Genomic DNA, 25,354 nt, shown 5'->3' on the forward strand with positions numbered 1-25,354 from the left:
AGTAATACAGCTTTGTACTAAATAATAATAATAATAATAATAATTAACATATAATTATAATAACATTATAATGATTTATTATTATTATTTCGTCCAATTCTTCTTGCTTTCTTGAACACACACACACACACACACACACACACACACACACAGTAAGTTGGAGCAGTATGTTTCCTGCCCTGTCGGCATGTACCAGGCCTACTGTAAAGACAGCCAACCGCCATCGACAAAAAAAAAGGAGAAAAAAAACTTGGGAGTTTGTAATAAGGGCGAGGCTTATTTTGTTCGGTTCCTGCCCGTGAATCGGCTCTCTGATCCCCCCGTAGCGATCGGTCGGAGCGCTACAATTGTCAGTTTGGTTAGTGTGCCGTTTTTAAAGCTTTGTTTTCGGCTCCATGTTGAAGTTTTTGCGTCCAGGGCTCAGCGTACACTGTTAGCGCACACTGCACCCCGCACACATACAGTGCAACACGCAGCGGACACACACACGCAGAGCCCTCGCCTGATTTGCACTAGCGCGGGTCATTTCAGGTTAAACCCTGGCGCTGTGTCCCGTTCAGTTTAGCCGACGGAGATCGACACTGGTTCCAGTTGAGGAGGAATGCACAGGCACCGGGACTCCAAGTAATATTTGGATACGAGCTTCGTCTTGCATATGCGGTATGTTTGATTTTGGGGTATTTTTGACAACAGTGTAGCCGATGACAGCCTCTCCAAACCCTGGCTGCTTGACAGTACAGCGGGTATGCTGCCGTACATTGCTGTTTCTGAGCTACATGTTCCTATTAATGTTCACGCTTTTAATATGACCACCTATGTGTTATTTGTGTCCTACGAGGAGGGAGAAGTGTTGTTCCGAACTACGTTCAAAATGTGTGCAATTCAGCGCTGCCTTGCTAATCGGCACACGGTTCACACCTGGGTGAACGTGACTTCGACCTTTCCAGAATCATACGAGTCTTTAGGACAATTCGGCGTACAATTTATCCAGCAAATAGCACTTTATGACTGCAATATTTCAACTTTATAATTGGTTAACACTGCTCCCTCACGCCCACGACGGTGCATTTAGTCGGAATGAGATAGCGGGAATGAAAGGGGAATTGATCAAAAAAGTTTAAACTGTATTCAATTTCTGATGTGTTTTGTTCACGCCGAATTGAGCACCGCCTCGTAATGACTTAGAAACACTCATAAATTGCTTTTACGCGTTGTTCATTTTAACAGAAAACGAGAGCGCATTAAATTGATATATATTTTGCTCGCGGTTCTGTCGGCACAAGAGAACAGGACGTAACCGGACTAGCTTTTATGAAGACTTGAGGGAGTTGGTTTATGGGCCCAAGTTACCGTTTCACTCATAGCCTGGGGCATCCTGTCAGCTTATGATAATACTCTGGCAGGGTCTGCTTCACTTTTACTTCTGCAATATATGTCAGACATTTATTTCAGCTCGCTGGCTCTGGTGTAACCTTTGCTTTCGCTCTGGCAACGGGAACTTCACTGAAGCGCTCGATCAACATCTGGCATGCAAAATAAGCAATCCTTTTACACAGTGCATGAATGACCTTAAAGGTTGGACTTCTGAACATTACAGTTGAGTATATCAGTGACACTGCACAAACACTAACCTCAGTTGTTAGCTAAAGCTTCGTTTGGCCAAATGTGTGGCACTAGCCCTGCGGGAAGGTTTGTTTGTGAGTGTAAACTTAGCTAGGCCTGTTTACATAGAACTATAAGCTGTCCTGTTTGCCTCGCCGTAGTTTGGAGGAAGTATGACAGGCGACATGTATGAGCACAGAGTGATGCCTTCAAAGGCTGTCAGAAAATACAAGGGCACTCGGGCATGAGCGATCCAGCAAGGTGACTGTGGGAGTTTTTTTTTTTCCTGGTGTCAGATGTGAGGTTTAGGGGGCGGGAAGCCTTGGAACTGTGACAGCTGCTGCTGTTCTAAGTAGTGTTTATGATATTCATAAAAGTATTTGTGCCTTTATTTGTAAAACACAGAAACAAAGCATAAATACATTTTTTTTAAAACTTTTTATACTGCCATTTGTATTTGCAAAGCCGAAGCGCTGAAATGGATGGCAGTTCACATTTACATCATGCAATACAAGAGTTTCCAAGGAGTTACAGAAGGCAGCGTCAGGTCTCAGCTGAGGGATGTGTCTCAGCTTTCCCACTTTATACAATTCAAATATTTTTAGGGACTAAACAATGCAGAAATATCAAATACACTATGTGGAAATAACACACTTATACAACCCAAAAACTGCATGTGACTGGTATGAAGTGGTCATGTCTTTAAAGGGGGAACTTGTGGGTACCCATAGAACTCATTTTCGTGAGGTCAGAGGTCAAAGGATCCCAAAATGGCCATGTTGGTTTTTCCATTGCCAAAGTTAGACTAACATTGGAGCGTTATTTAGCCCCCTTCCCAACATGCTAGCATGATATGGTTGGTACCAATGGATGTGTCAGCTTTAAAACGCTACAGATGCAGACAGTGCTGAGTTCAAGAGCTAAGGATAATGGGGTGGCCCTCTGCACACGTCCTTGCCTGGATAACGTGTAAAACCTGGGAATTTAGAGATTAATTTTCAGTGAAACACCTGGAAATTGATTAAAATCCTGTTTATCAGTTTACAGAGCAGGCTCATGCATACAGTACACAGTTCAGTATATAATACTGCAGGACACCAGAGTGTATTTTATGTACATGCAGGAAAGAACAGTCTGTGGCCCCAGGCAAACAGCTGGAAAGCATTAGTATTGAATGTTCAATACTTACCACTTTGATGAGTTTGTTGGAACTTGTTAGGCTGTTCTCAAATCTTAATAGGCACCCCGCCCCTGTGAGGATGACAGTTGTCTCCTTGAGTGATGGCAGGAGAAAGCTGTGGCATCAGAACAAATGCAGTGGGCGAGGAGGCTTCAGCGTGTTGATCAAGACGTTTTTGATCTCGGAGCATAGCGCAGATTAAACTTGTGGCACTTAAAGTACATCACAGTCAGGCCTGTAAGAGACTGTCACACTGTTCCTCAGTAAATTATTCCATGTAATTGATTCAATTCATTTTTTTAAGTTGGCGATTTGATTTAATAGCAGTTATTTTAGTCATTTACAGAAACTAAGATCTGATTTATAAGCAAAGAATATGTTTTCATTAAATGTATGGGCAGTACTTTGAAAATTAGTATTCCCTACAAGGTAGAAATACAGCGCATTATTAGATTTAAAGCATTATTTTTCATTTGGTATAAGGTATACATGGATGCAACAATTTGTTACACACCTACACGCTGTCAGTACAAGTTTTAACATGTGGGCCTGTAGTGTGAGGGTGGTATCTATTAAAGGCTCTGCACACTCATGATGAACACACCGGTGTTTACACTTAATTAATGTGATTAGACCTCATTGTAAAACCAGATTAGTTCATTTAACTCAAAAAGTAGTTGGAACTGATTACAGCAAAGATTTTAAGTGGCACTGACTTAATTTAGTAATTTTTGTTAGTACTGTGAAAACAAAATACCTAGTAAAAAACTACTTAATGATTTTAACTTACAAAACTGAGTTTGTGTCACTAAAAAGTTTTGCTGTAATCATGGAAACACCTGCAATTTGATTAAAATTACATTATTATTGTATTTTAGCTGTCCTGAAAAGGTCCTGGAAAATTATTTTCTTGAACTTTATCCACGCTGAAGCTGATGCCCCCAGGGACTACTTCTTATGTGCAAGACCCATGATGTATCATGTTGTGCTTTTTTGTACTGCTCGATCTTAACAGTGCAGTGAAAATTAGGCATGTCCCATTTGTTTTAAATAATCCATATAATAATGTGCAAAAGTGATGCAGATGTTTTTCCACTCTGCTGGAAAATGTACATCTCATGTTACACTACAGTGCATCACTAAGGTGTGTGAGATACATTAATGGAAGGAGACATGAAAGTGGACCATGGCTAAGATGATTCATGATGTTCGGGGGGGTTGTCACCTAATTGTCTATACTTATGCATATAATGCACAAGTGTTTTGGTGTTTTCAGGGTTCCAATGCCTCCTGGACAACCTGGAAATTTAAGGACTAGTTTTTCCGTCAAGGAAACACCTGGAAATTGATGAAAATTGTGTTTTAGCCTGTGCTGTGGGCAAATTAATGTTGGAGGAAAACTGTAGTCAATTCAGAAACCGGAAAAATCAGTTGTGATGAAAACCGCTAAACATGCCACGAAACACATGCACAGTGTCCCTTTAGTGGTTCCCAACCTGGGGGTTGGGACCCCAACTAGGGGTCGGCAAAGCTTCATGCGTGGATCCCAAAGTCTTCTTGATTTCAAGGGATGTAAGAAAGACACTGTTGAATAGGCTTCAATTTTGACAAATTCAGTGTATACTTCTCCCTGACGCTTGTTGATTGTACCATTTGAAAATTGCGATTTGTGAAAAAGGTTCCTAAAAATATTGGAAAAACTAATCTCTGCTCCAAATTCATCCAAATAGCTTATTTTACTACGTAATGTCACTGAGTCAGGGGTCATCAGTTTATCAAATGATAGGAAAGGGGTCCCTGAAGGAAAAAGGTTGGGAACCACTGCTTTAAACGATGACCACCAATGGCAGACCACTGTTCTTTCCAGTTCTGTCCTGTATTGTTTAGGGCATTTAGAGTATTGTTTAATCTAATAATACGATACGTATCATGATACGCAGGTATGATTCAATCAATGTATATATATCGATTTAAAAAAAAAAACAAAACATTTTTATGCAACCAGTACAGTGGGATCTACATTTGTATTTATTGAACATCATAAAAATCAATACATTGTTAATGATAGTGATACCATATAACAAAACAAATTTTTATATTTTCTGTTCTGATACCAGTTTTCCAGTACGGCTCCACCACCAGCTGATGATGCCGATGGCTATGTAGGTTGGCAAGTGTGCTTTGCGTGCCAGTACAGGCGCATACGCTTGTATTTGTACAGGGCTCACTTGTTTCTCTTACTGTTGAATCTTGTTACATTGTGCAGTGAATATTTTCTGGTGTGAACGTATCTGCTGTAACAACATGTTCTTGCCAAAACATTGAGGAGACTAAACCATAGATCAGTTTGGATCATTAAATCCATTGTAAAGGCTGTGGTATAATGGTATCAGTGTTATCTACATATTCTAATCCATATTGAGAAATGATTGAATACAATCTTGACTGCTATTGTTGGTTTTATGGCTTGGTAATGTGGTTAGTCTGATGTAGGTTAAATGTTAAATAGCATTGAGGTATTGACAGCATGACTTCATCCCAGCTCTACTAAATACCTGAGTTTGTATATAGAAATTAATTGTAGGGCATTGTACTGAGAAGAATTATGTGTAGACGTGTATCTCCTAGTTAAACAGGTTCCAAATCCAATTTCCTTAAGGAAGCCGTTTTCTATCACTGAGTTAACTGATGTCCCCTGACATATTTTATGGATATTTCATATTTTATTCAATGCGTAACAATAACAGAATGCAGAACAACTGATAAACGGTGCAATGAACCCAAACAGGAGGAAGGAAGTTTGTGATATTTTTATATTATATTTTAACAATCATACACAAAATTTATTTTTTGATAAATTTGGTGATTTGGTTGTTTTTAACAGTATACTTTTCTGATGCAGGACGAGACCGTGTAGCTGAGAGTGAAGACTGTTGTTCTCTGGTTTTGCTTTGGAAAGTTTATATCTTAAAAAATAATCAGAACTTTAAAAATAACAATTTAATTCAGTTTACATCACAGAAATCAATGAAATGCTCAGATATAAGCCTGCTGTAATATATATATATTAAGTTTTCTGACACACTTGGAATAGGCCTCACAACCCACTTTGGCGACCCCTAGAGAGGATTGGAACCACGAGGTTGGCAACCAGTGATGGAACTCTTGACAAAAGGCAGTAAAAGATTATCAGAGGAGTCAAACATGTAACTGAACATATTAATAATACAAGTAAACAATTAATAATGAAAGGAAATGTAAATTATTCACAGAGGCAGTCTTGGATGTCGTGGACTTTTAATTACTGTTAGCTAACTAACTTTGTTAGTGTTGAAATGCTACTGTTAACAAGTGTCTGTCGAAGGATGTTACAGCGGTCCACATATATCAGTGAGCCATACTTCCTGCACTGGATGGTTGGCTTTAGAAATAAAGTTATCTTTAGATAGGTAGCTAGAGCTAGCTAAAGATTGGTGCATAATGTGTTAAGCTAACACAGCTGATGGTAACTGTACTAAAATGACTTTTTAACTGGTCTCAAGTTAATACTGATGCTTCTATATGACCTACATAAAGACTTTCGTATGAAAGTTTGTCTAAATTGTGCAGCTATTTTCTTTTCTGTGTGTAACCCACAGATTTGCATCAACTCACTGTGGTCCGTCAATGAACCATAACCACTTCCCAGTCCCATGTGGAAGTGTTTAGTTGTGACTATTACAGTACAATATAATTCATGATTGCATAATTGCAATCATGCATAATTCACCCTGCAAAATCCCCCCCAAAAGGAATGACAGTACTTACAACAGCAATTACGTTAATTAATCTTGCAGTTGCAATATTCAGTAATGGTCATAAGTTAATTTTCCTCCCCGCAGTGGGTGTTGGTTGGGAAATCTACTCTTTTACTTGGATAAAACCTTTGAATGGCTGTAATCAACTTCTCATACATTTTGTACGTGTTAGGTCGACCCATTGTTAGTGAAATCAAATCACATTGGTTGTGAGGGTTCCAGTAACAGGGTGCAGGTAACAGGATCCAAAAGCTCACACCGGGACACAGCAGGTCGAGTTTAAAAGCAGTTCACTCGGTCACTGAGGCAGGATTACAGTTGGCGACTGGCGCGACCGCCCTGTTTAGACCTGGCATTAGCATATGTCTTAGGTGATCTGATCGCAAGTGGACTGCTCCATGTACGTCAGTTCACACATGGCATTATAATAAGACTCCACATGCATCTCAAGTGACCACTTGTTATTGGATCTCACTTCCGCTCTATATGCAAATAAACCTGTACATAATTTCTGTTTGCAAAGGCCAAATGTGTTGTTGTTTATAACCAGCAGCCCAACAACAGTAGCCAACACGCTGGGACAAATGGACACAAGAAAGAAATAACCTAATGTATAAATTTGCCAAATTTACGAGGCCCAAATTGTTATAGACAGCGTTTCACAAAGTTCATAAAGTTTCTCTGAACTCAACCAATCACACAATTGTACAATTTTTTAAGGGAGGCTGGGGACTGTCTCCACGAGCAACCAATAATTTACAGTGTTAGTGTTTGTAAAATGTGACATTTTTATCGTGAAGAAAATGATGTCTTCTTTTTTGTGTCAATGGTGTAATCAGTTAAAACACCTTACTCCTAAATGTTGGCAGGTAAAACGCACTTCAAGGGGAATTCGATCCGTTTGCTTTTATTGAATGAATAAGTCACAGCCGTTTCAGAAAGTTTATAAAGTTGCTCCTCACTCAACAACTCTCTAAATTGTGCAGTTTTTTAAAGGGAGTCTGGGGATATTGTGGTTACTAGTTTAATGGTAAAATTATTAGAAGGCGTGCTGGTGGCTGGCCTGGTGGAGCGAGTGCCCCATGTACCAAGGTCTTTGCTGCAGTGGTCTGGATTCAGGTCTGACCAAAAAAGATAAAACCAAAAATAATTGGAAAAAATCTGGTCCTTATTTTGGCAGGTAAGAGAGCCCAAACACATCATTTGCATTACAGTGAAATGAAGTGGAAATCAGACAGCATGTTTCGTGTGAATGTACAGGACGTCAATTGAGTAGGCGGTCCTTCAGCGTGACCCACGACACATTGCATACGCACTACGGAAGCATGTGGCCTAGACCACCTCCGAATTTGGTCTGAACGATGCATCCTAAGTGTGTCTTGATGCACTCACACCTATGCTTAGAGCTGTCCACTTGTGATCAGATCGCCCGAGATGCATTGTGTAGAGGGCCAGTGAATCAGGCAAACAGCTGTCAGATAAAGAGCAGGCAGGCAGGCCAACAGCAAGGCAGGGCTTTAACATTTAGGCAAGTTAAAGTGGACCTCCACAGATTCTCTCTCTCTCTCTCTCTCTCTCTCTCTCTCTCTCTCTCTCTCTATATATATATCTATATATATATATATAGATATATAGATAGATATAGATATATAGATATAGATATAGATATATATATCTCCTGACCTTATATATATAATATAATATATAATATATATAATATAGATATTTGCATGAACTAATAGAATACCACTCAACCTTAAAACAGTTGTGCAATGTCCTCTGTGGCTCTGGAGGAGCTTTGTCAAGACTGAGAAATGATGTGGGGGTTGGAGAATACAAATGTTTTAATGGAAAACTTGAGTTTCAGAGGTTCTAATGAAAAAAGCTTGACCCATACAAGGGACTGGAGGACAGGATTGGTCTCTGCTGAACTGATTTTGATGATTTAAAAAAACAAAATCTGTCTCTTGTGAGTCCCACAGATTGATGGCTGTCTGGCAAATTCTCTCAAGAACCTGCCGCATACAGTATGCTGAGCTAAAAATTAGGGATGCACGATAACTTTTTTTAAAAACCGATACCGATAACCGATAACTTTCAGCTCCTGAAGGTCGATACCGATACCGATAACCGATAACACACACACATACACATATATATATATGATCATGGCCTAAGATCATGACATTAATACAATGAACAAACCCAAAAACAAAAATTTAAATGGAGATATTAATTTTTTCCAATGAAAAACTATTGGCAAGCCTCTCAAAAAAAATAATAAAGGCCCCTTGAACTGATGCAAATACATGCAGCGGGATTACAAACTGAAAAAGTGCATTCCAGAAGTTCAAAAAAATAAATATATATGGAAAATTGATGCACTGACACAAGTTAGATTTAAACATTTCTATGTAAACACAATCTGAAAAAGTGCATTCCTCAATAACAATACATAAAATGTGCATAATGCACTGACACAAGTTACACTTGTCTGTGTAAACAAACTGAAAAAGTGCATTCATAGTAACAAAAAATTAGGTTTGAATGATTTTGGCTTAGGTTCCATTCAAATCAATACCTTTTGACTAAAGTAAATGAGGTTCAGTTGATCCGGATACGCGAGGACAACAAACTGGAATCGGAATCTGTGGATGTTCGTCTGTAGCTAGCTGCTGCACCTTTTAAACACAACCTCATTTGGCCATCCATGAAAAAGCTACTTAACCTCCCATTTTCTATATCAACACATACTTCCTACAGGCACTGCACTAGTTTGTTACAAATAACAAGCGACCTGTGTCCCACACAATCGACGCCGTGTTGTCTGTTTTCAAACGTAAGCACGCTGTGCTGCATTCACGATGTAAAGGAAATTCCCTGTTCCCACATTTGCTAGTCGTTTTTTCGGCCTTGTTAAGTTCGTGTTTCTATTGTTTATGTGTAACGTGGAAAAATACTGTGGATATCAATTCAAGTCAGCAATTACCAAAATTATGACCGAGTTAACAAGTTTTTTTCCGACATGAGGGGGTATTCTTGAATTTTTGAGTTTTTCTGATTATGGCAACGTCACTTAAACACAGCATTCACTGCAGGCCATTCAGGTCTCATAGTGAGAGCGGGCCACTGCCGTGCTGACAAAATGATATATGTTATCGGGGCTATTCGTCATGATATCGGACTTATCGGAATGACGTAATAATTTCCTGCACCCCTATCGTGCACCCCTACTAAAAATGACTTCTTGCCTTTTTCCACCTGTTTTTAATACACATTTTTGAGGTGGAAAAGTTGATCATGTTTATCATGACACACGTGAAGCATGTAACACAGACGTCACTTAAGAGACGTTAAATGGCGGCAGATGAAACATGAATGTGTGGAGCGATGAGGAGTCTGTAACCTTCCTCGTGAATCATACAGAAATATCATATTTCCATCATGTTTTCCAGATGGTTTTTGTTTGTTTGAGGTTGGACTGGCTCTTTTTTAATTCCATCATCTTGCTACATCATCCCTTTCTGCAACGGTTTAATGGCACCCGACTGGAGAATTAGCACCACCAGCTGTTTATCTCCTCCTAACTCCTTGTATTATCATATTACATAACAGTAGTGGATGGATGGAAACATGCATTAATTAGGGTTTTCCTTTGATTTTCTGGAAATTTGGTTAAAGTTTGTGCTGAATTGTGATGCAAAGTTGACTTATAATAGAGTTTGAATAAAAACTGACCATTTTAAGACCATTCATTGCAGGTCTGGCAGTACTGGCATAATATTTTTCTTCAGTATAATGAAGTATCCTAAATTCATAAATGGTTAAAAACTACTGTGACTGAATATTTAATCCATATTGCCCCAAGCTGACCTAATAAACTGATAACTCAGAGTAGTTTGTAACCTGAATATAGACCCTATCATGTGACATTATAACCAAGAATTGCAAAGACTAACAGAGCTTGCAGCAGAATTGCAATACGTCGCAGAAGACTACATATGGAAAACATTTTGCAATTTGAAATGGACCCACTTTACAAATACCAAGTACAGATCAGCTCTGTGGCTATATAGGCTATAACTAAAATTAGAAATATTCATACACATTTGGATGTGTCAAATTTGAATTAGTTTGTTCTGAAAGGTTTATTAAATTGAATTGCTTTAACTTTACAACCGAATTAAGAAATGTATTTAATGTGGCCTGTGACAATATGAAAATTTCATGTCATGTCACAATCCTGATTATCCTAGCCAAAATAACTGCAATTCACTCATCAATAGACCTAAAACTCTTAAAATGACACTAAAACATACTGGAATCACTTAAACTTACAATATGTTAAGAAGCAAATATTTATATTGCATCACAGATAGGAACCTCATCTCCCTGTCATTCTTTAGTTTGGAACCCTCAGTATTTCCACACATCTGGTTTAACTTTTTTTGTGGGGGATACAACAGGCAAGCCAGTCCTTCAGCCACAGTTTAGGATTTTGGAATAACTGGAAAGATGCAGGCTCCCTCTTGTGACAATTCAAATAAATCAGGAAACCAATACAGGACAGATATTCATGATTATCCTGATAATTGAAATTCATCTCTGGAGTGTTTTTTATCTTGTTATGCGATAATATCTTATATCAGCCCATCCCAATGTCTGACCATTACCTAGTCTACTTGATGGGGTCTGTATTGGAACCAATTCAGATCCAGTATATTGGTTAAGGTTAATGCATCAATACAAATATATTTATCAGTCTAGTTCAGTGTTTTTTTTCCTTAAGGGACCCCTTTTTCTATTATTGAGTAATGTGACAACCCCTAACTAAGTGACAGGGGATGGATATTTCATACTATATTTAATGCATAACAATAACGGTACAGAACAACTGATAAACTGTACAATGAACCAATGCAGGAAGTTTATATAAAACAACTGTAAATATGATGAGTTATCATTTGGCCTTTTCATATAGAGCAGGTCTAGACCGTACCCCGTATAATATTATTTACAGAGACCCAACAGTTCCCACCATTAGCAAGCATTTGGTGACAGCGGGAAGGAAAAACTCCCTTTCAACAGGCAGGAACCTAGAGCAGAACTGGGCTCTGGGTGGGCGGCCATCTGCCTTGACTGGTTGGGTTGAGAAAGAAAGAGGGAGGGGACAACAGCAACCTTACTGCAAGTCTAAACATATCGTGTCTTTGTTTTACTTGATACTTCATATATTCCAGATACATACAGACCTCACACACTTACACACACAGGTATGCCCTGCCATGTCTAGATCTGGGGATTCATCTGTCAGTGTGACTCAGGTGTATTTGATTGTCCTTGAAATGCAGACGGCCTCACATTATAGACTTTTTCTGTGAAATACAAACCTCTGCTGCTTTTGTCTACATTAAAGGCTAAACTCTGAGCTCGACTTTACACCCCGAGGATGTAAGATTTACACGTTTTATCTTCAAAACCTTGAAACCTCGTTCCTCTGAACTGCCATTGAACTGGTAACTTGTTATGGATCTGATTGTTTCAGGCAGTGCTGTAGTGTTTGGATTCTACTCTGATCATGAATTTTATTTTTTCAGTTTGGTGCTTATGCAAATCTTCTTCCCCTTATGCAACATCCTCTGCAGTCAGTTAAAACAATGGAACAATTTGTGTCCAGATAGCTGTGATATGTTTTCTTTTACTAAATGACAATAGCCTATTTATTTTGGCAAATTATCACCATTAAAAGTATGCCGAATTAGCTATTAGCAGCTCCTGTTTGCAGTGTACCATTGTATGGATGTACAGACAACTACCACTGGGTTAGTTTGATACCAGAGAAAACTTTAAATATGAGGTTCTGAAGCATATTTTTCTATTTCTGTGGAAAAAATTCTGCAAGTAAATTAATTTTTTCAATTTGAGTGAAAACAACGGAAATTGTGCTTCAAGTTTAGTTTAGTCTGGAGTCTTGTTGATACATGAGCTTCAAATTTTCAGAATTGTATGCATTTTTCCATTTTGTGTGTGTATACAATGGAGAAAAACTGTAATACAGCATTTTTTCCAGGAATGTTGGCACACACAACCGGCTTGTAATACTGCAAATGTATAAATACTGCAAGACTTTGGCCAGATAGATGGGATAAAGAGTGACTTAACAGATTTATTTATATGAAAATCTTTGAGATTGTCACTTTAAAGACATTCCTTTGTTCCCCTGAACACTGCAGTACTGGACTGTTTATTGGAGAAATGTAGGTGTTGTTTTAACTGCACCCACAAAGCTAACCGATGGGCCAAAATGAACTGCACAGATGCTGAAACGTGAACCTTATGTATGGGCGTCATGATATGAACAGAGAGCGGTGTCCTAAACATAAACTGAACATTGGGAGTCATAGTGACGTCTTCACCAAGACTCCTGCAAAGTTAACTGTTGCCTTCAGTCAGACACCAGAAACCTCGGCATCCTAGACCTCCTGACCATCCTGACAACTAGAGTACATAGTGTAATAAGTGCAACATGGAAGAACATACACTGTTCTGTTTCCTGTCACCATGATTTGTCTGACACTTTGTGTACCATTTTGACCTACATACTACACTTAACGTCAACAAGATAGTATTTCAGTCCCATATCCTGCTACTTCAGTGTGATGAATTGTGATAATGACGATGAGGCAGAGACTCACTGGTGTGATGTTTTCTGGCTGCACATACTGTACTCTGCAGCTGTCAGAAACAACTGCTCGCATGGCATACATACAAGAGTTGGGTGATACTGTAGGTGTTCTCAAACTATTAAAACACTTATTTAAGCCTTATCAGCAATCATGGTTTGAAATGTGACACAATTAAAGTACATACAAGCACTTCTAATGACATTTGCGAGAATCCACCGGGCCTGAACAAAAACAACCAATCAGAGCCAATAAAGGTAGTTGATTGTTGAGTCTCATTCCCAGGGAGTCAAATACTGACGCTTTGGGACCCTGGGAATGAGACTCAACCATCAACTATCTTCCAGCCTATCTTCCAAAGCGTCTTTATGTCTTTTTCTGCTCTGATTGGTTATTTTCGTCCAGGCCCAGTGGGTTTTTGCAAATACCATTAGGAGGACTAGGAGGAGTCAGAGGAACCTGATTGTTTAACAGATTATCTGTTTCATGTACTACTGTCAGGATATAGTGAAAGTTTCAGAAAATATGACAAAAATAAAAGTTACCTACTGCAGCTTTAAAAGCACAAATGGTCCTCTGTCAGTAGTTGGAGTGGACCCTGCTATCATTCACTGCTAGTCAGGACTTCACTGTTGCTTTCCCAGATATAACCCATAGGTATGTTGTGGCTTGGTCACACTACAGGACTGTGAAAGCCATAAAATCATTGTGCTGTTCACACTGCACCTTTCTGTCTTGTAATTGTGACCCTTGAAGTCATTGTGGTTTTGACACTTAGTGAGTCATCATTATTAAGTCAATAGCCAATAGCAATAACACCATTAAAAACCCATCACACCCAACACATCATGTTTAATTAGCATAGTAGTTTAAAAACATGCATACTAAGGGAACCATTTACAGCATACTGCCATTAGAAACTGATTATTAAACCATTTGAAACTAACAGCAGTCAACACGACAAAACGTTAAACAATTTACATATTATTGATCTAAATTAACTAAAAGCTACCTGTGCCAAACTCACTCAGAGATATACATATTAACTCATATATTAAAAACTCGAACATGAGCTAAAGGGCGTCATGTTGACAGTCTTCTGGTCAATTCAGCATCAATATAATCCATAAAGATAAACTGTATTCTTTTGCGCTCTAATGTAAAACCCTCTCTCTTGATTGGTCAGTGTCAGTTTTGCCCACATGAGCTCATAAATAATGGGCCTTTGGCTGAGTCAGCTCATTAAGCAAAAACACAAAACAGCATCATAAAAACCCATACTACATGTACCTGTGGGTTTGTGGTCAAAAAGGCAAGCACCGTGACATTGCACACCTTAAGCTTTGAGGTTAAAAATTGGCAGTGGGTTTACCGTTTTCACACAATTGCCATTTAGCTACTTTTATTTTCCTGGCTCCTTTCAGACAGCAGTATTCCCTTGTAGTCAGTTTGTGATTCTGATGTGCTGTAGTGCTGTTTGACCTTTCCAGGGTAATGATGTATCACAAGGAGATGTGCACACATTCACAAAAATACCAAATTCATGAAAACATGTTGTGTATGTACCTAATGAATTTGGCATGTGATCAACAAACCTATCGACTTACTGCTTGTGTTTCCGCCTACAACTTTCTGATGCTGGCAGAGATCGATCAGAGTGAAGACAGCATGAAGCAAGTTAGAAAAAGAGACTTCTGCTGATATCCTTTAACACAGATCTAGCAGATAAATATCCACTGCAAACCTTGCACAGGGTTCTCATGCAAAAACCCATCCTGGAAAAACTGGAAGTTTAGAGACCAAAAATCCTGGAAATACATTATGTTGTCCTGGAAAATTTTAATAGTATATTAGCTCTTCGCGTAGATCGCATACGTAAACATAGGTGCGTATTTTGTTTGAAACTCAACTGGTAGGATAAGCTGCTTGATATGTCACTTCAAAGGTGTTTTATGTGGCTTGTTTATTTTTTCCTGAGCCATAAGCCGAATTCTCAGATAAGCCTATTGGAGATGTCTGAGCTCTAAATCAGTGGTTCCCAGCCTTTTTGCTTAAAGGACTCCTTTTCTATCATTTAATAAACGGACAACCCCTGACTAAGAGACATATATTATGGGTATTTCATATTATATTCAAAACTGCTGTAAATGGTCATATGTACATGCAATCAATGATCAAATTTGTTGTTGTGGTTGTTAAATCCTTGCACCGCGATGTTAATTGGACGTACAACACTACAAAAGAGAGCTATTGTAGAGTGTCCCACTTACCTGTAATGAACCTAACTCCATCATGAAGTGGGAACCGTGCTTGCAAACCCTGCTTATCCGCAATGAAACAAGTCCGATCTTCACAGCTTCCCATTGACTTTTATTTCAGAACATAGCTGCTATGTCATCATCAGGGTTCTGTATTGGCAAGAATAATACATATCACTATACAGGAGTTACAATTCAGTATATTGTGATACTGTAAGCAAGGTGATATATTGCAATATGAAAAAAATAAAATACAATAAAATGTAATCAGAACAGTTGGACCTTTATCACAGCCCCTGTAATATAGCCCTCAGTTTATGTTTATAACACTGCTATCTAGGGGTTTAAACAAAAATCTTTCTGAAAAATCTTTTTGAGAATATCATAAAACAAATTCTTATTTGATATTCTTTTTTACTTTTCTTGCACCTTTAATCTTTATCAATTTGTTTATCGTCATATTTTTGTTGTTTTACTGACGAACCACTAATTTGAGCTACTGGCCTGATCCTCCAAAATCCCGGGATGCTGTCAATGTAACGTTAGTGTCATTCATTTGTTCGATCTGTGCTACAGGGCTTTGGAAAGCTTAGTGAATACATCTTCCATTTAGTTCAATCAGTCAGCAGAAGACTTTTCCTTTTTCAATTTTCTCTGACCTTCATGGCACAGCGACTGTATCAATGAAAGGACAGTGCATAGCAATTAACATTGCAGCTAGGATGACTAGAGGTGTTGTCATTCATAAGAGTCAATGAATGGAAAACATTCTCTAAGGTGTTATTTTAATAAAAAGCAAAATGCCACTGAAGTGCTTCTGAAGAGACATCAGTCAACTAGAAGGACTTTTTTCTTTGGTGTAATTGTGCAGTATCCTGTAGCCCTGCAACAGTCAGTGTGAATCCTGCAGCTGTGTCCTTGAGCCACTTACTGAACCTCTCTCCAATTATAAGGGCCGTTAAAGTAGTCAAAAATCCGTATTTCAGCTTGTTCCTACAGTGTGATGTTTGAATGATGTATGTGCAGAGTTTGACTCTAGAAGGATGTTTTCACATTCATCTGCTGAAAGTGGAAAGTTTCTCATTGAAAATCCGATTTTAAGGGGCGGGGCCTACCAGCATGATTTGTGACATCACAGATAGTTTGGAAGTCAGTCATGGTCCAGTATGCAACTTGTACAGTGTGATGTAGAAACTGTTCCAAGTCATAATTTGGGCTTAGACGATTCTTTGAGTAACTTGAGTGCACTGATTGTTATAACCAGGGGCGGTCCTAGACCATTGGGTGCCCTAGGTGAGCTTTACTCATAGCGCCCCATCCCCACAAGAAAAAAACTCATGTCCAAAGAATTGCACATTTATTTAAACAATGATAATACAAACAATATAACAATATGTGCAAAAGAATAAACCTGTTCAATAATAAATATACAAAAAATAAATTTTTAAATATTTTTTAACAGTAGTGCAACATCTGAGAACAAAAAGTGCACACTAAAGAATCAAAACAAAAAATTAAACTAACATAAAACATTGTGTGCAAAATTAGATACTGTCAATTGTGATGTGAGGTTGGCAGGAAGAGGTCCATAAACATAGAGAGAACACACAAGAGCAAAAACATTGACTGGATGAGACATGGCACAACATACTGTCATTTTCACGTAAGTCAATACATTTTTATCATCACAAACATTCACTGACACATTAAACTCACCTGAGGAAACCGGAGCAGCTGAGGTGCATGGCTGTTCTTGGTCTGATGATTCAGCTGCAGGTGGTCCCAAATATTTGAATAGTGAATCTAAAATGACATAACAAACAAGTGTATTATAAACATGGAGTAAATCAGTTCCATTTCTTAAATGATATTATTATTAAGTTGCTAAGCATTTTAATTGTATTATTATTTTATTCTTTTTATATAAATTCACTTAGGATGTGTCTGAAATCACTCACTCATTCCCTACTCCCTAGTCAGTACATAGGGAGTCCAACATAGTGGACTATATAGGGAGTAGTGAGTGATACAGGACACAGCCTCAGTCCCATATGCTCACAGCTCAATGTGCATACCTGTCTGCTAACTAACTCTACCTGTATATTCTTTATTATTATTTGCTCACTTGTTTGATACATAACCATCGTATGTATTTATACTTATCTCTTTATCGTTATAACATATGCTCATCTTTATCACCTCTGTCTATAGTCAATAAATTGAATTGAATTGAATTGAGTCCCTGTTGAATCCCTGTGGCACTACCCTCGCACTTATTAGTTTGCACTCTGGTTGGTGTAAAACTGATTTCCCGCGACTTGACGTGTTAAAACAATCCAAACAACAATCTAATGTTGCTATATGGACAGTAATAATAGACTTTTCACATCCACTCAATTTTTCATTTCATAGCACACAATGAGATGCAAAGTGCTATATACTGTAGCTAGCATCAACTTGTATAGTGTTTTTCTCGAGAAATAGCCAGCCCGTCCAGGCCAACCCAGGCCAGCAGTCTGAACCAGTCTTATGACAGTCTTATTACGACAATGTTGGGCCGCCTGCATGTTAATAACGAACAAACCTAGCCGAACGAAGCGGGACGTCACACACCCTCATTGCTACTTAACGTTAGCTTACTAGTAAGATGACATGATGCTACTGCTAGCTAGCGTGATAATATCCTGAATGTTTGGTGAATTTAATAAATATATAATCAACATTACGAACCTTTCTCTTTTGCATGTTTCTCCTGCTCTTCTTTTCTGCGCTTTCGAAAGTGCGCTCCGGATGGCTTCTACCGTTTCTTTTTCCATGGACTGTAGCTGTAACCATAGCAACCCGTCGACACACAGCCGACCGACTGCGTCAGTGTGCGCGCTAGCATGTTGTGACTCAAACTCAGCTTCTAGCTAGCTACCTACCTGTCCACAGTCTAGACCAACTCAGCTGTGAAGTTACGTTAATGTGGGACTTTCTTTTCTTCAAACACAACACACAGCCTTTTAGTAACCATAACACTGCAACCTGAGCTTGTCTAGTGGTTGACCGATATGGGTTTTTTAATGGCCGATGCCAGCACCGATATTTAGAGAGCAGGGCTGCTAATGGCCGATATCAAGACAAAGAAAAGTCCTGTATAATTCTATTCTGTTCTATAGGAAATTCAGGCATATGTTTACCACAGGAGAGTTATAGTACAGGCCTCAAAACCAACTTTTTTACTGCTTTTCCCAAAAAGCGGGAGCGCTAACATTGTTCCACAGCAGCCACACTGAAGACATTTCTTGTTTATTGGACTTGTGAACACAGACATCTGTTGATGCTAACTAACTTAATGTAACTACCCCTCGCACACCGGTGCAGTTAGGCTGTGGGTGGAGGAGAGTTCAGATCCTTTACTTGGGTAAAATACCCCCCTTTGAAAATACTCCACTACAAGTCGGAGTTCAACAGAATCCCTTTCCCCCAACACTGAAAAAAACCCTAGAGGAAATCGGTACAATAATTCATCAAAATAATGAATCAATAGCTGCAGCCCTACATGACTGGAGGGGAGCTTCTTGTTGCTTTTTACAGTCCTTTATAAAAATGTCACTTAATCATTAAGTTAAAATGTAATAGGGAATATTTTTGTGCCATCTGTAAACACACTCCACCCTAAAAAGAGAAAGCAGGTTCAGAAGGTTCAGCTTAAATACAATACAGTAGGTGTTTTCAGAAGCTTAAAGTCTTGAGCTGTATCTTTCCCTGCACATCCTCTAACGTTTAGTAGACATGAGGCGGATTATTGGTTAACTGTGATTGCCGGCTCACTCTACAGTTTGTTTTGGAGCTCAAGTTCAAACTTTGGCTGGGTCATTCAAGGACACTCAAACTTGAAGCCTCTCCAGCTCAGCCTTGGCTCGGCGCCTTGTCTACTCGTGCTCTTCCTGTCTGAGGCCGCTCTACAGCAAGGCTTCTTCTAGGATCTCTCTCCCTCCCTCTCACGAGCCGTATCCTCAGACCTGACCACGCTCCCAGTCCCTGCCAATGAGCTCCATATACCATGTTGCCACCATGCTCTGCAGTGGAGAAAGGTGTTGTCCAGATGTTGAGTGGTTCTTGGTGTTTCCCAGGTGTAGGGGTTGGTATTCAGGCCAAAATGTATTATGTAATCATTTTGCACATGCTGAGTCACTTAAAGGACCACACCAGTAGTTTGACAGTATAATCTTAACCTGAGGTCTGCTTGCTGGCAGCCCTGTCTCCATGAAATTCTGTTAATGTAAAACTAATTTGCAACAGCAAATACATTTTGAAGGAAACGTAATGTCAACCGAATTATGTTTTCTATTAACGAGGAAATGTTAATTAACGTAACCTAGGCAAATCACAAAAATCTTGATACAGAGTTTAATGTTCAATGACAGCGGATTTTCTTTCTGGTAGGGCTGCATGATATGGTAAAAAAAGTCAAGTTTCACCGAAAAAAAAATCTAAAATCATGTTGATGTGATATTTGTGGGTGTCTGTACCAAACAAACATCTTTTCTTTCATCTGGAGAACAAGATTTGTAGACCAGTGCATCTCTTCATCACTAAAGTACTTCATTATAATGCTGTTTGTCACACATTTTAATAGGTGATATGTTTTGTTAAAATAAGCTTTAAATAGCTCTACCTTCAGACAGCCATTGCTGATATATTGAGTTCAGTCAGTAACAGGGCTCTCCCAGTCTCTCCTTTCTGCAGTAAAGAGAATACAGTTTCTGGTATCCCGTTTATCCAATCAGCAGAGGGAACTCCACAAAGAGGCGGTCCTCAAGGGCAGCAGAATGTCAGTGTGGTGACGTGGGGAGGAGGGAGGGGACTGCTGACTGCAATACCCGGCAGGAAGTTAGCCAAAATGCAGATTTCAGACACAAACCCCCGAACTCTGGTGTCACAGTCCTGCACTTTGTATGTCCACCATCTACCCTGACCAGCCTCCCTCCCTGCGACTCCAGAAACGTTGTCACTGAACATAATCCAGGCAGCTATTACATTTGTCAGCACAATGTAATTATGAAAAAAAAAATGAGCTACACAATTTCTAGGAGACAGGGTCATGGAGACTGTTAGATGCAGCTGAAACATGGTTCAAGATCAAGAATGAACTTTTGCACCACAACAGCCGTTTTGCATATTTTAGTAATAACTAAAAATTGTCTGTACTTAGTTTTGTATTCTTGCTGATTTCTTTCCAAAGAGCACGAGCAACATCGGTCAGTGTTAGTGTGTTTTGTTTGTTGTGTGTGTGTGTGTGTGTGTGTGTGTGTGTGTGGTTTTAGACTAAACATCTCCTACTGAAATCCTGTCTAGATGCTACAACCTACACCTTTTTTGGCTAAACAATGTGTGTGCAGTTTCCCAGCATTTAAAATGTATTTTATTTATTATACAGCTCACAACATTTGGTACAGTCTTCTTGTGCTCATCAACCTCTTTTCTGGCAGCAGCATAAAAATCATTAGATTACTATTATTACAGAAACCTTCTGTACACTAGTGCTGACAAAAATGGCATTATTTGGTATGGTATTATTTATTCTAAAAAAAAAAACACATATAGTAGGTCTAAACTATTCAAATATCTAATTTTGTGCATTATGTCCATAAACCGTAGATATTTACCTGCTATACACTGAAACATCCACTAGTTTCCTTTTAACGACTCGCACTATTCAGTTCTGCCAGCTCCATTACTTTAGCTTAACAGTTAGTGATGACCTCTCTCATTCCTTGTCCTGCTGTCTGTTACTCAGTCTCAAATGTTTAGCTATTCCTCTGCCTGCTTCAGTGATAATGGTACATGTAACTTTCTGACGGTTAAATAAAGGAATTTGGAATATCTGTCCGCAGCCCTACTGTACACAGTAAGTGGCTCGCTCATGGTGGAGCATTTAGCAGTTAAAGAACCAGGTGGTTTTCTGAGGAGCTGGTGCAGACCAAAACAGAGATTTGGAGTGAATATTGGACTCAAAACTCCAAATGAACGCTAAAGTTACTGTACATATTACTGCTTTACATAAAAATAATTTCTGATCTCTGACTTTAATGGCCAAACTTGGGTGATTAAAATTCTGGTTGGAGGTGGAGGCTGGATCGTTGCTGCTTATAAACATTTGTGTTTTAACTCTTGAATCACTGTAGCTTATCTACATCTGATGGTGAGGCTAATGGGTTAAATGAACAAAGCCTTGCTGCTTATAAAGACGTTGAGCTAAGGCCAAAGGACTTCCTTCTTGTTAAAAACGTTCTCTGCATCAAACACCAGTTGGCCTTTGTAAGGAGCCAAGCTGCTGACAGCATTGCCCATATACCAAAAATTCAAGATGTTGCTTCTGGCATTATTATTTATTTAATTATTACTTCAAGGATTCAGCTGTCTGTGCTGGCTGCAGGACATGGAAAAAGCCCTGGATTCTCCTCAGATAAAAATGAAAGAGGATCATATTGTAAGGTTGTTTTTCTACAGGTGCCTTGAACTTCTGGCAGTCATGCTTGAGCAACAACATGATGCAAAGGAATCTCCAGTCTGTTTGAGGGGGGCTTTGGTGATGCTCATTGATGTCATTCCTATTTTAATCCTACTTTAATCCTCATCTTTCAAAAGAGACTCTTGACACAAAAAGTGAGAGCCTGTATGTTAAAGGAATTTCCGGGGCAGACAAATATCCCACAAGACCTATTTAGGTGACAGAAAAAAAGATTTCTGTAACACCTGCACACCTGTGTGACCTGCATTTAAAAAAAACGCCTTTTATCCAAGGTGCTCCTTTCATTGCTAAGCAACCAAAACCTGCGGGCTACATGACAATGACAATAAAATTCCGGTACTTTAGCAGGAAGCCTCATTGACTAAACTAACTAATTAGAAGTCAAAGATACAATCTCTGGTAGATTTCCATTTTTTAGATTTTTCCATTTCAGTGTGACATCTAGTGGTGTAGTTGCAGATTGCGACTATATCGCTTCAGCCTCCCCTTTCAAGCTCAAGGAGAAACTACAGTGGCCACGAAATGCGCAAAAAACTCTTTAACACCCCCATCTACATGGTTTGTCCCTTCTGGGCTACTGTAGTTCAGCAGTTCAACATAGCATTTATTCTCTATCTTGCCATTCACATTCAGAAGAAACAGAAAAATGTTGAGTAAATCAGCTATTTCTGTGTGATTTTTAGCCAAGTCTTAGTACTATAAATGGATTAGATAAACTGATAGATTTAAACACAAATAAAAAAATAATAAACCATTAAAGGGGCCATTGTCTGTGAAGCCACTGTATGTAGCCATGTTGTTTTCAGTCACACTTCTTCACCCTCCTCTCCTCTTCTGTCAGCATATCACTGAGTCAGACACTTGGACAGAAGGAAGTAAAACAGATAGCTTGGCAGAAAGGAAGCTGTCAGACTGAGTCCTGGCTGCAGTGCACTCCCTGACTTGCTGTCTTGTTTCTTTTTACTTTAGCATAGTGTATGGACCTTTATGTATGATCGTGCAGGCAAGAACAAGAACACAGGTCGGTCAATCTTCCTTGTGTTCTCTGTTTTTTGCCATGAGGTGTGCTTGACTCATCCTTGTCTTTCTGCTTTCCTTTCCTGTGTCACTTCTTTTTTTCTTTGCTTGTTCCCTATACCGTATGTCAGTCTCTAGTACATGAGTGTGTGCGTTTCTGTGGTTGTCTGTTCATGTTAAAATCATTTGAAGAGCAAAGAATCCTGCAAATCACTGAATTCAGAGTGAGTGGTTATTTTTACAGACTTTATATGTACTTCAGATAGATGCTGTGGAAATTCCCTTTTTATGATTTAAAAAGATGTAGTTCGGAGATTACTGTGAAAGAAACCATAATAGCCCATTTGTTTCAGCAGGCCTGCAGAGGAAGTATGCAGCATATAAGTTGTATTTGCAATTCCTCGGAACTTTGGAAAGATTTACAATATAGCACGTGTTTGTTTGAGAGGAAGAGACGTGGGGACAACTGCTCACATTGTTGAAAGGTTTTCAAAAAATCCCAGTTTTGTGTCTTGGCAGTGAGGTTTTCAGAGAAGACACATTAGGCAAATTAGATTTACAGACATCCAAGTAATGAGATGATTCACCGTGATTTGGAGGAAATGGCTGAGAAGTAAACAAAAGGCTTTGGTGCTTCTGCCGCAGCATTCCAACAGCTCTTAATGTTGGATTGATACTAAAGCAGATTTTGTCTTGTACTTTAACCTTGTCACTGCAATTAGTGCTAAGCGTAGTGTAGCTTTATGTCAACTAAACCCTGCATTGAATGCTGCTTTGGTGTTGAAAGTAAAAATCGGAGCCTAATTCACAATCTGTTTTGGTTTAAAAGTCAAACATTTGGAACTTGAGCAAAGATTTACTGGTTTGCTGGTAATGTGTTAGAAAAGCTTTGAACTGGGTTTGTTTGCATGTGGTGTGTTGGCTCTACGCTCAGATGCAAGTGGTTTTAAATAAAGGACATGACAAATCATGATATGTACCAAAGCCCATTAATACTTTTGTCTTCTGGGCATATTGTAAATGCTCAGAAGGATTACATAGATGTGGTATTTGGTTGCAGCTTTGATTCAGATAAAATAACAAAGTAAAGCAGACATTGTTACTCCATAATTGAAAGAAATGCAGCACACAGGATGCCTTCACCACCACACCCTGCAAGTGTCCAATATTAAATAGAGAAATAAAATATTAGGACGTTTTAAAAAGTATAAAACAAAATGTAAAGTATATAAATTAACTAATAAATACTTACGAGTATATAAATTACCCTTAGTATCAAATTTCTAAAAATGTATTATTTGTTTTTTTTACCTTTTTATCTGAGTTCATTTGAATGTTCTGTTGACTGACTCGTTGCCTAACCCCGCCCCTTCCTGTCTGTGCTCCAGTAACCGTTAAACAAGCCTCAGTCAACCTTCTCCTGTCCTCCAGATATGCTAAGTGCTAAACTAATCTAGCTTCAAAAGACAACCCACATACATATGTATATAGTTACCTTAGCCAGTTAGCTAATGTCAGCCCAATTCTGGCTGACCAGCTAGCTAATCTACAAGAATCGTTAGCTAGTTAGGTACATCTGAAAGCTAATGTTAGCAAAAACGCTTGCTAAGTAGCGACCTAATCTACATCAATCACTAGTTAGCTAATTAGCTAATGTCTTCTCAACGTTAGCTAACTTAAGATGTGATTATACGTCACTTCCAAATGTGGTCGTCTTTCCAACATAGATTAGCCTAGCACATAGCATATCTAAGTACAGGAAAGGAGGAAGTTGACCGAGGCTTGCTCAACAAAGGGGCGGGACTTAGGATTGGTTGTCCCCAACTCCCAGCTGGCTAACTACAGTACTAAGTGTAGTTTTTATCTTGATACAGTTGTGTGTCTTTCTCTGGAGAACTTGTGCAGAGCTAACTCTGAATTACTGTGTCTATGTATTCACAGCAGCATCGAGGTACTAGAGCTAAATACATTAAGAACATTTCATAGTGTTGATTTTTAATAATTTCTTAAATTATTTCACAGTTTATATACTCATTTATATATTTTACACGATTTTTTAATTGCATGTTTTTTTTATTCATGTCTTATTTATTTATTTATTTATTTATTCATTCATTCATTCATTCAATATTGAATGCACTAGGGCTCCCTACTGCAAAGCAATGGTACAGCAGTAATTGAAATGAACTGCTAACAAACATTCAAAGTATTAAGTGTGACTGTGGCCTCAGTCTTATTTGGAAGTTCAGCAGTGCACTCTGAACTTACGTAGCCTCCAAACTTGACCGTTTTTAATT

At 38.8% G+C, this 25,354-nt stretch overlaps 1 protein-coding gene across 7 annotated transcripts in view; it reads left to right on the plus strand.

The window, feature by feature from the left end:
• Positions 1-220: 220 nt before the first annotated feature.
• thrb (thyroid hormone receptor beta) overlaps positions 221-25,354 on the plus strand; it is a 125,903-nt gene continuing 100,769 nt past the window's right edge. For 4 of the 7 annotated variants that reach the window (XM_051390860.1, XM_051390856.1, XM_051390859.1 and 1 more), the window contains exon 1: positions 221-660. The gene's annotated coding sequence lies outside the window, so the exon portion shown is untranslated. The remainder of the gene's footprint in view (positions 661-25,354) is intronic. The other 3 variants (XM_051390861.1, XM_051390857.1, XM_051390862.1) reach the window with 2 other exon arrangements.

The sequence above is a fragment of the Dicentrarchus labrax genome, unplaced genomic scaffold (genome assembly GCF_905237075.1).
Source record: "Dicentrarchus labrax unplaced genomic scaffold, dlabrax2021, whole genome shotgun sequence".
NCBI lineage: Eukaryota > Metazoa > Chordata > Actinopteri > Moronidae > Dicentrarchus > Dicentrarchus labrax.